Raw genomic sequence first — 8909 nt, 5'->3', positions numbered from 1 at the left:
GATAAGAACACAGAGGACAGTGGGCCCAATTTGCTTAAAGCCTACTGTAATGGAATTATTATGACTTCAATGGGACAGAAACATTTACCGAATTTTTCTCCATAAGACACACCTGACCTTAAGACGCACCTAATTTTTAGAGGAGGAAAGCAGGGAAAATGTATTCTGAACCAAATAGTGTAATGAAATATTTAATAAACTATAACAGAATAACATTTGAACCATGTAAAGTGAACAGCAGTCAACAGTGGCATTAAGAACCATTACCACTGTCATTAACAAATAGAATGACTTAAAAGTTTGTGTACTCTAGTTTATGTACCATAAATTTGTGTACCATAAATTTTAATAAAGTACATATAGACCATTATCAGCCAGTGGTAAGACTTATACCACTCTACCTATATTTTACATTTCCTTTCATCCACCTCCTCCCCATGCTTATAGAAATGTCTCAATGACAGATGAGATTGTTGTGCAACTCTGCCCAGCTACAGCCCAAGCCTATATTAAGTTAGAAATGGTTTGTCTGATTTGGCACTGCATTGAGAGGTCCCTTTTAGTTGTGTGGAGGATAAATAGTGGAATTAAACTATTTAGCAGCTGTTAACACAGTTAGTTTCCTTGCTGCAACACCCTTTGGAAATACATTCTCTATTAGATGCCCAGAACTAGTTGAAAAGTTTGCAAGTCGAATCCAAATTTCCCATAGAAATGCACTGAAAATTAATTAATGCATTTTATGGGGGGGAGGTCAGAAACTTTTAAAAAAATTAAAAGAAAGTCACCAGGTACTGTAGACTGAGCCTGGCTCTTCACAGTGCCCTGGTAGCCCCCCAAACAGCCGAAAAAGAGCACCAAAGAGCTAAAACCCAGCAGATGGCAGCCATTTTGTGCTCTTCTCCAGTCCTGCCCCTCCCCTCTCCCCACCTAACAGCTGATCGGCGCTGGTCTGAAAGGCTTCCAGGCAGCTTTTAAACTAGCAAGTACTGGTATGCACATTTCTACACAAGCAGGTTTCAACTCAAAGGGAGCACCTTTTCACCCAAGCAAGTTTTAATCCAAAACAAGCAGTTTTAAAAGCAAGCAAGCACATTTCTACACAAGCAGGTTTCAACTCAAAGGGAGCACCTTTTCACCCAAGCACAGTTTAACCCAAAACAAGCAGCTTTTAAAGCAAGCATGCACATTTCTACACAAGCAGGTTTCAACTTAAAGGGAGCACCTTTTCACCTAAGCACTAACCCCAAACAAACAGCTTTTAAACTAAATTTTACATTTTAAAATGACAATACCAGGCAGTCCCAGGTCTCTCTCCCAGCTCTCTAACTACATGGACTAGCAAGGAAGCAGACAAGCAGCCTCTTCACTAACTGAAAGTTTGAATTTCCTGCTTTCCCTGCCTTCCCCGCATATTAGGTATGCTAATATCTGTGCACTGGAGGGTTGTGGGAGGAACACCCAGCCCCTGATGGGGGTCCTGTGGGGCACCCCAAAACACTGAAGAGCTCTCTTGGCCTCTGGCGGGACTGGGGCTGTGCAGCCCTGTTCTGATCAGGAGGTGCAGCTGGGGGGTCACCATGCCTTTGGGGAACAGGGCACAGAAAGGGGCAGGAGGTGCAGGAGCCACTCAAACTCATACCTGGCAGGGAAGATACCATTATTGTAAAAGTGGTTTTCCCAGGGTAAGGCTCATCTATTGCACTTTGGATGTGCTGATCCCTGTGATTTCCCCAAATGTGGGAAAATCAGCTGCCTAATTTGTGGTAGTGGGGGACTGTATTTGTGGTTTCCCCTGGTCTTTTTAGAATCACTCTTTCCCCTTTGGTCCTTGGCTGTTTTTACTGCCCTCTGCCTTTTACATTTGCTGTCATAGGCCTGTTGGCCCTGCTGGTTTTCCAGGTGGGCTCTAGGAGGCAGATCCTGGAAAGCCAGCAGTGCGGATGGCAGAGTGGTGAAGTCCAATGTGGCTGCCACAGCAAGCAGCCTCTGGTGCCAGTTCAGAGGCCTCCCAGCATGGCGGTGGGAGGCTTCTGGGTGGTGGTGGCTGAACCCTTTTTTACTGTATTCGCTCCATAATATGCACATACTTTCTCCCCCACTATTGGGGGGAAACTGCCTCTTATGGAGCGAAAAATACAGTAATTGTACACTTAACATTTTCACTACAAAAACAAAATGAAAACAAAAAGTGACAGGAAGCCAATTTCTCTAATAAATGTATAATGTCCTATGGCTTAATGTCCACTGAGTCTTGATCTGCTTTGAATTAGATTAAATATGTGATTACTCACTTTCCTTTGAGAGAGAAACTGCATCTCAGTGGTAGAACACACTTGTAAGCAGAGGATGACATTTGAAAGAGAGAGATAGAGACTGAGAGAGATCAGTAGCTGGATTATACTAGGGCCATATTTATGAACATAAACTTAAACCAGAAAGAGGGAGTTGGTGTGAATACCAAAACATATTGTATATATATAAAAAACAGGCAACTAGACTAATGTTGTTAATGGGAAGTCGGGCCTGGGAGAGGATGGGACAACTGATTACATGGTATGCAGAGATTTTCCTTCATCACCCCTTCACAGTGCCTTGGATGTCCAAGCATATGACCTAGTATACGTGAAGGCTTTCATGGCCTGGATCTGATTGAACTTCCCATACAGCAGCTTGGGGATACATCTGGACCCGGCACTAACCATGGAAACCCAGGTGGCGTCCGTGGTCCGTTCTGCCTATTTTCATCTATGGCGGATTGTCCAGCTGCGGCCATATCTTGATCGGGGGGCCCTCACTACTCTAGTCCACGTGCTCGTAATCTCGAGACTAGACCATTGTAACGCACTCTACGTGGGGCTGCCTTTGAGGCTCTTGCGGAAACTCCAGATGGTCCAGAATGCAGCAGCCAGGCTTATTAGTGGGGTGAGAAAATATCAGCACATCTCCCCCACTCTGGCTGCACTGCACTGGTTACCTATTCGTTTCCGCATTGACTTCAAAGTATTAATGATTACATATAAAGCCCTAAACGGTTTGGGACCTCAATATTTGGCAGATCGCCTCCTCCCACCCAGATCTACCCGAGTCACCCGACATAGCCAGCAGGGACGGCTGAGGGGACTGACGCCGAGGGAGGCCCGGAAGGAGAAAACAAGAAACCGGGCCTTCTCGGCAGTTGCCCCTCGGCTGTGGAACACACTTCCCACTGAAATTCGGCTGGCACCCTCGCTGGGTGTGTTCAAAAACCAACTAAAAACATGGTTATTCAGACAGGCCTTCCCCCCAGTCACCTAAGTTCCTTCCCCCTTTTTTCTGGTTCTTAATGTTGCCATCTTGGATAATATTAATTATAATAATTGCATTATGTTAGTTATTCTTCTATATTGTTTTAATGTGTTTTAATTTTTGTAAGCCGCCCCAAGTAGACCTTATCTAGAGGGACGGGGTAGAAATTGAATAAATAAATAAAATAAATAAATAAATTGTGGGTTTTTTGGGCTGTTTGGCTGTGTTCTGGAACATGGAACACCTCTAGACCAGGCCAAATAGCCCAAAAAACCCCCAAAACAACCAAATGAGCTAGGTTGGTACCAAGGGGTGACCACGATCAAACCCAGAGGGTCCATAGTCAAAGCTGAAAAGCTCAGGAATCACTCATCAACATAAAAGTGCCTCAGGGTGCCCTCTCTCCAACTCAGTTTCCATTTGAAAGGAGTAACTAGACTGAGGTGCCTGGGAAGATCAACTGCTTTACAAGGTCACATGAATCCCATTAGCTTCTTGCTTCACAAAATTCCTAGTGGGCAGAAAACTCAGTTTCAGCCTGCTGCAGCACAACAGCATTTGGGTTAGCTCAATGGTTCCCAACCTGGAGTTCACACACATTATTGGACTATGATCTCCAGAAATCCTCACCAACACAGTTAGTGGTGAAGGCTTCAGGAATATCTGAGTTGGGAACCACTGGGTTAACTGTTCCAGCTGTTTACAAACTGACACCTTAGCAATGGTAGTGAGATTTCCTAGGCACCACAACAGAGAACCAGATTTCAGATTTCCAGTCAATCACAATTATGGATCTGAGAGATATTATACTTTATTGGCAGCCCACCCAACCCAAAGGGGTTCATAGACATTTGTTTTCCCCCATGTGATCCCACTGTTCTCTTGTTAATTCACTAAACTAAGGTTATTCTCCAACTTCCTTCAGAATCACTGTCGATTTTTTTAATCATCCTGGAACTGGTGCAACATAACATGATTTTCTGTTATTTCTCTTCTTCCTTTCCTCCCCTCTTACCAGAAATGATTCTGCACACTGTTGAAACAGAACACAGTAAGGATGTTTTTATGGGCTAGCATATGCTGTTCCATGTGGATTAATGTTTGTGTGATATTTTGTCAATATTTTTCATTACAAACAAGCATTTTGTGAAATAAGCTGTTTACTCAATCTAATCAACCATTTCCTTTGCAAGTCAAATGAAAAGACATAACTAAATGTTAAAATGTGGCTGACTTATTAATGATCTTTTACAGAGAGGCAAAGAGCCAAACACTTCATAACTTAAGTAAGTACCGTAGGAATATAGGGGTATGATCATCATAGAGTTACTTAAAGAAAATTAGTGTTACAGGAAATACACAAAATTTCAAAAGGACAATTTTCTGAACTCTTCACATCAAGATGCTGTAGGTGTTCAGGATGAGACACATTACGTTTAGTGGCTGAAATCCTATTGCTTAATATAAGAAGTCATACTAGAGTAGAACCATTGTATTTGTGCGGATATTGGTGAGTCAACTCCTGTATAAGTTCCATTGATTCAAATGGGTCTACTCTAATTATAACTTTAACACAGTACATCACAACTAGAGCAGGCCCAACTGAATTGATGGAACATACACAGGAGCTGACTCATCAAACTGAGCCAGAGACACGGATTCAGTGGGCCTACTTTAGTGTGGCTTCCTACATTAAGCAGCAAGATTTCAGCCACTAAATAAGACTATACACAACATACAATACATATTCTGCAAACCATTGTAACACGTACTAAAAGTGAATTAATTACTTGAACGTATATACCACCCCATAGTGCATGCACTCACTGAGTGGCTCTTTAATACTGTATATATTAAAGAGCCACCCAGTGAGTGTATATATATATATGAAACTAGGGATAGGGTAAGGGGTACAGAAGGTAAGGGGAATGGACAAAAAAGGGGGGAAGAAGGAGAACATAAAATATACTGTAATCAAATCATGTTGTTAGCATTGCAATATCAAGTCCACTTTTTGCCTTTCTACATTTTGATTGCCCTTCCAGATTTCTACTTGTAGTTAGCTCTTAATTTAATTCTATGTTAATCAAGCTCTGTCTACTGACTCAAGCCATATATGTAATAAATCCCATCATTCAGTTGCCTTTTGTATTGGACACTCTTTCAACACTTCTGATAGTATATCCATCTCTGCTGCTTCCCAAATCTTCTCCAATAGCTCCTCTTGCTTCAGTATCTCTGATTTCTTCCATTTCTTAGCATAAAGAATTCTGGCTGCAGTAACTATATGTATAACTAGATAACTAGATAATATAGATAATACTCAGTAAAAACAATTCTGGGGCTTGTGGAATATTACAAAGCAATATTTTTGGTAGCAAAGCATGTACTGCTATCCAGTACTGTTTCGCTTCTCTACAAGTCCACCACATATGATACAAGCTTCCTCTTGTGCTTTACACTTCCAGCATGTATTTGACACCTCTGTGTAAATTTTTGACAGTTTTTTTCCCCCGAGTCATATGCCACCTATGAAACATCTTATATATGTTCTCCTTAAAATTTACTGATTTTTTTTTTTTTTGGACTTATATACTGCCCCATAGCGCTACAAGCACTCTCCGGGCGGTTTACAATTTTAATTATACAGGCTACACATTGCCCCCCCCCCAGCAAGCTGGGTACTCATTTTACCGACCTCGGAAGGATGGAAGGCTGAGTCAACCTTGAGCCGGCTACCTGGGATTTGAACCCCAGGTCGTGAGCACAGTTTTAGCTGTAATACAGCATTTTAACCACTGCGCCACAAGGCTTTATATTATTTATTATATTATTATATAATATAATATATATATTATATTATTATATTACTATATTATTTTTCCATATATTATTATGTTTTATTATTTATATTATTTTTCACTGGGTGGCTCTTTGATGCCACTCTTACAGAGGTGAAACATCACCTGTCCAGAGTCAGTAGGAATGTGGCAGCAGGTTCAAGGGAAACCCTTCAAAAGCCTTTGCTTGAGTAACAGAAATAGAAAAAGGAAAGCAATAAAACCTTATGGAGTGGGGAGAAAATAAACAGCATACTCATCAGCTATGGAATGCTAATTAATGGTAAAGCTACTGGAGCACTTGTTATGCCTTCATGGGAAGCAAATTAGCTCCCATTAGTCTAGGGGGGCAGGATTAGCCTCTCATATGAGCTAGACAGAAAGGTATAAAGTTGGAACTGGATGCTGAAACTGTCAGCTTTGCTTTTGACAAGATTTGGCAAATCAATCAATCAATCAATCAATCAATCAATCAAAAGTTATTTCTATCAGAGTTATGTAGAAAGGTATGAATATCTTGCAATGGTCAACAGAACAAAATTCTCATGTGCAAGGGAGAAATTCAACTTTCTCAATATGAAGAGATTCATCATGTATTTGCCTCCCAGGTAGAGAGATCAGGAGAGTGATGGAAAGAAACTAATTCAGTACATAAAACATGGTTAAACACTCAAATTCAGAGCTGTACTGTATAGAGTTAAGCACTCAAAATGCTCTGTGTCTGGATGGACAAGTTTACTATAGCCATTTTCTCACACATTTTAGTTGAAATAAAATGCAGGCCCTTTCCACTGAATTTCTGAGGAAATGCATAAATTCTGGAAAATTCTCATCAAAAAATGAACCAAATGAAATGCTCATCTGTCTCGCATGAGATATACTGTCAGTGGGAAAGAACTGCAAAAGTAAGAGGTTGGGAAAATGTCAAGTTTCAATGGGGCACAAGATTTATAAGTCTAAAGCTGGTATGGAGAATCTCTAGGTCCCAGGACAAAGGTAGACCTTGTCTCTTGTATGGACATTGCTCTCCCCCTTTTGAAAACTATGCTTCCTTCTGCCAGGCCACACCCACTCTGTAAACTGGCTCTCTAGTTGTCCTCTCAACCCCACCCCTGAGAGATAACAATAAATAATGTGTGGGGAAGTGGAAATAAGAGAATAGGGATAAAAGGCCATTCTCCTTGTAGCCCCCTCCCACTAGAAGTAATGCAAGAGAGTTTGTACACTGACTGAAGTCTACCTTGGTTTTCAAGTCAGGTGACCCTGGTTGATGTGAATATTGCCAATAACCAATTAAAAAAAGGTAACATTCTTTGGAAATTCAGTGCAAAATCAGGGCGCTCTCATGATGGTGGATGGACTGGCCTCCTGAAATGTATATACTTCATAGTCCTTTCACAAAGTGTAGCTGAAAGTTTTCCATCCTATGTTTACTGAAAAAAAAAAAGATGTGAAAACAGCAAGAACTCAAAGGAATGGGTCCATTTTGTTTGGAAGAAACACATTTTCCCCCATGGAGTTTGTAGAACAAAAGAGTCACCTTCACCTCGCATTCCCTACTGCTTTTATTTGCCTATAAGTTACTGGCACACATACTAAGCCTATGAAGTGCATATTTTCATTGGCAAGTATCTTGTTAGATCGACATGAATAATTCCCTCCTGTGTTGGCTGAGCTCAGATAGCAGAAAACACATTTAATGTGGACTTGACTGATGTATCCTGGAACAGCTGTTCTTGAAAACAAAAATGACATCAAAATTGATGAAAGTATGTCCCTATCATTCCCCCCCCCCCAACAGCAGTCATTTATGGTCTTATAAACATTGCTTCCGAATAAATAATGGCATATATTTATTCTCCATTCAATAATTTTTCACCAGAAGCAGAGATATGCTTGTGTTTAATTAACTACAATAAAATTGGACCATTAAGAAAAGTGATCCAAAATAATTGCATTAATAATACCCAGAGCAGTGAATACCTAAAGCAGATCTTTTCATCCTGTTCTCCTTCTGTCCAAAATAGGTTTTTTTCAGGTATTTAGTCTAGAAATTAGATGGATAATTTCATTTACGGGTTGGTTATAACTGACTGGGGTATGATCTGAAAGGAGCAGGACTGTAGCCAATGAAATAAAAACTGTCTTAAGAGGTGTGCGGGGAAGAGAAACTTGGTATCATGAGGCTCAGCAGCAGCAAGCACTTCTTGCCCATCAGTCCAAATCATTATGGAAGTAGCTTAGGAAGATTATAGGATGAGCAGAACCAGCCAAAATCAGGGATCTCTTGCTCCATTTTATTGTTGTTGTTACAAGCCATGAAGTTACTTCTGACCTATGCCAACCCTATGAATGTGTAATCTCCAAAATGTCCTTTCTTCAACAGCCCGACTCTGCTCTTGTAAAGTCATTCCATCTCATATTTGGTCTTTCCCTGTTGCCTTCATCTTTTCCCAGTATTACTGCTTTTTTCAGTGAGTCTTGCCTTCTCCTCAAGTGCCCAAAGTTTCTGATTCATCATTTTTGCCTCCAGAAAAAGTTCAGGCTTGATTTGATCTAGGAAACACTGGTTCACCTTTCTGATAGTCCACAGTATTGGCAAAGCTTTTCTCCAGCACCTTGCTGAAATGAATCAACTTCTTCCTGTCCGTTTTTTTCACAACCTCTACATTGTAATTGGGAATTCAGTAGCATAGACTACTTGATCTTGGTCTCCACTGACACACCTTTACACTTGATGATCTTTTCTACTTCCTTCATTGCTGCCCTTCTGAGTCTCAA

The 8909-nt window shown here is 40.9% G+C and overlaps 1 non-coding gene across 1 annotated transcript; it reads left to right on the top strand.

Moving 5' to 3' along the window:
- The first annotated feature begins 1634 nt into the window (after positions 1 to 1634).
- LOC140707263 (U1 spliceosomal RNA) lies at positions 1635 to 1798 on the top strand. Its single transcript, XR_012087183.2, has one exon. It is a non-coding gene; the product is annotated as a U1 spliceosomal RNA (small nuclear RNA).
- The last annotated feature ends 7111 nt before the right edge of the window (positions 1799 to 8909 follow it).

This window comes from Pogona vitticeps, chromosome 4, assembly GCF_051106095.1.
Source record: "Pogona vitticeps strain Pit_001003342236 chromosome 4, PviZW2.1, whole genome shotgun sequence".
NCBI lineage: Eukaryota > Metazoa > Chordata > Lepidosauria > Squamata > Agamidae > Pogona > Pogona vitticeps.
The sequence above is the reverse complement of the archived record's forward strand: the minus strand, read 5'-3'. Positions and strand labels throughout refer to the sequence as shown.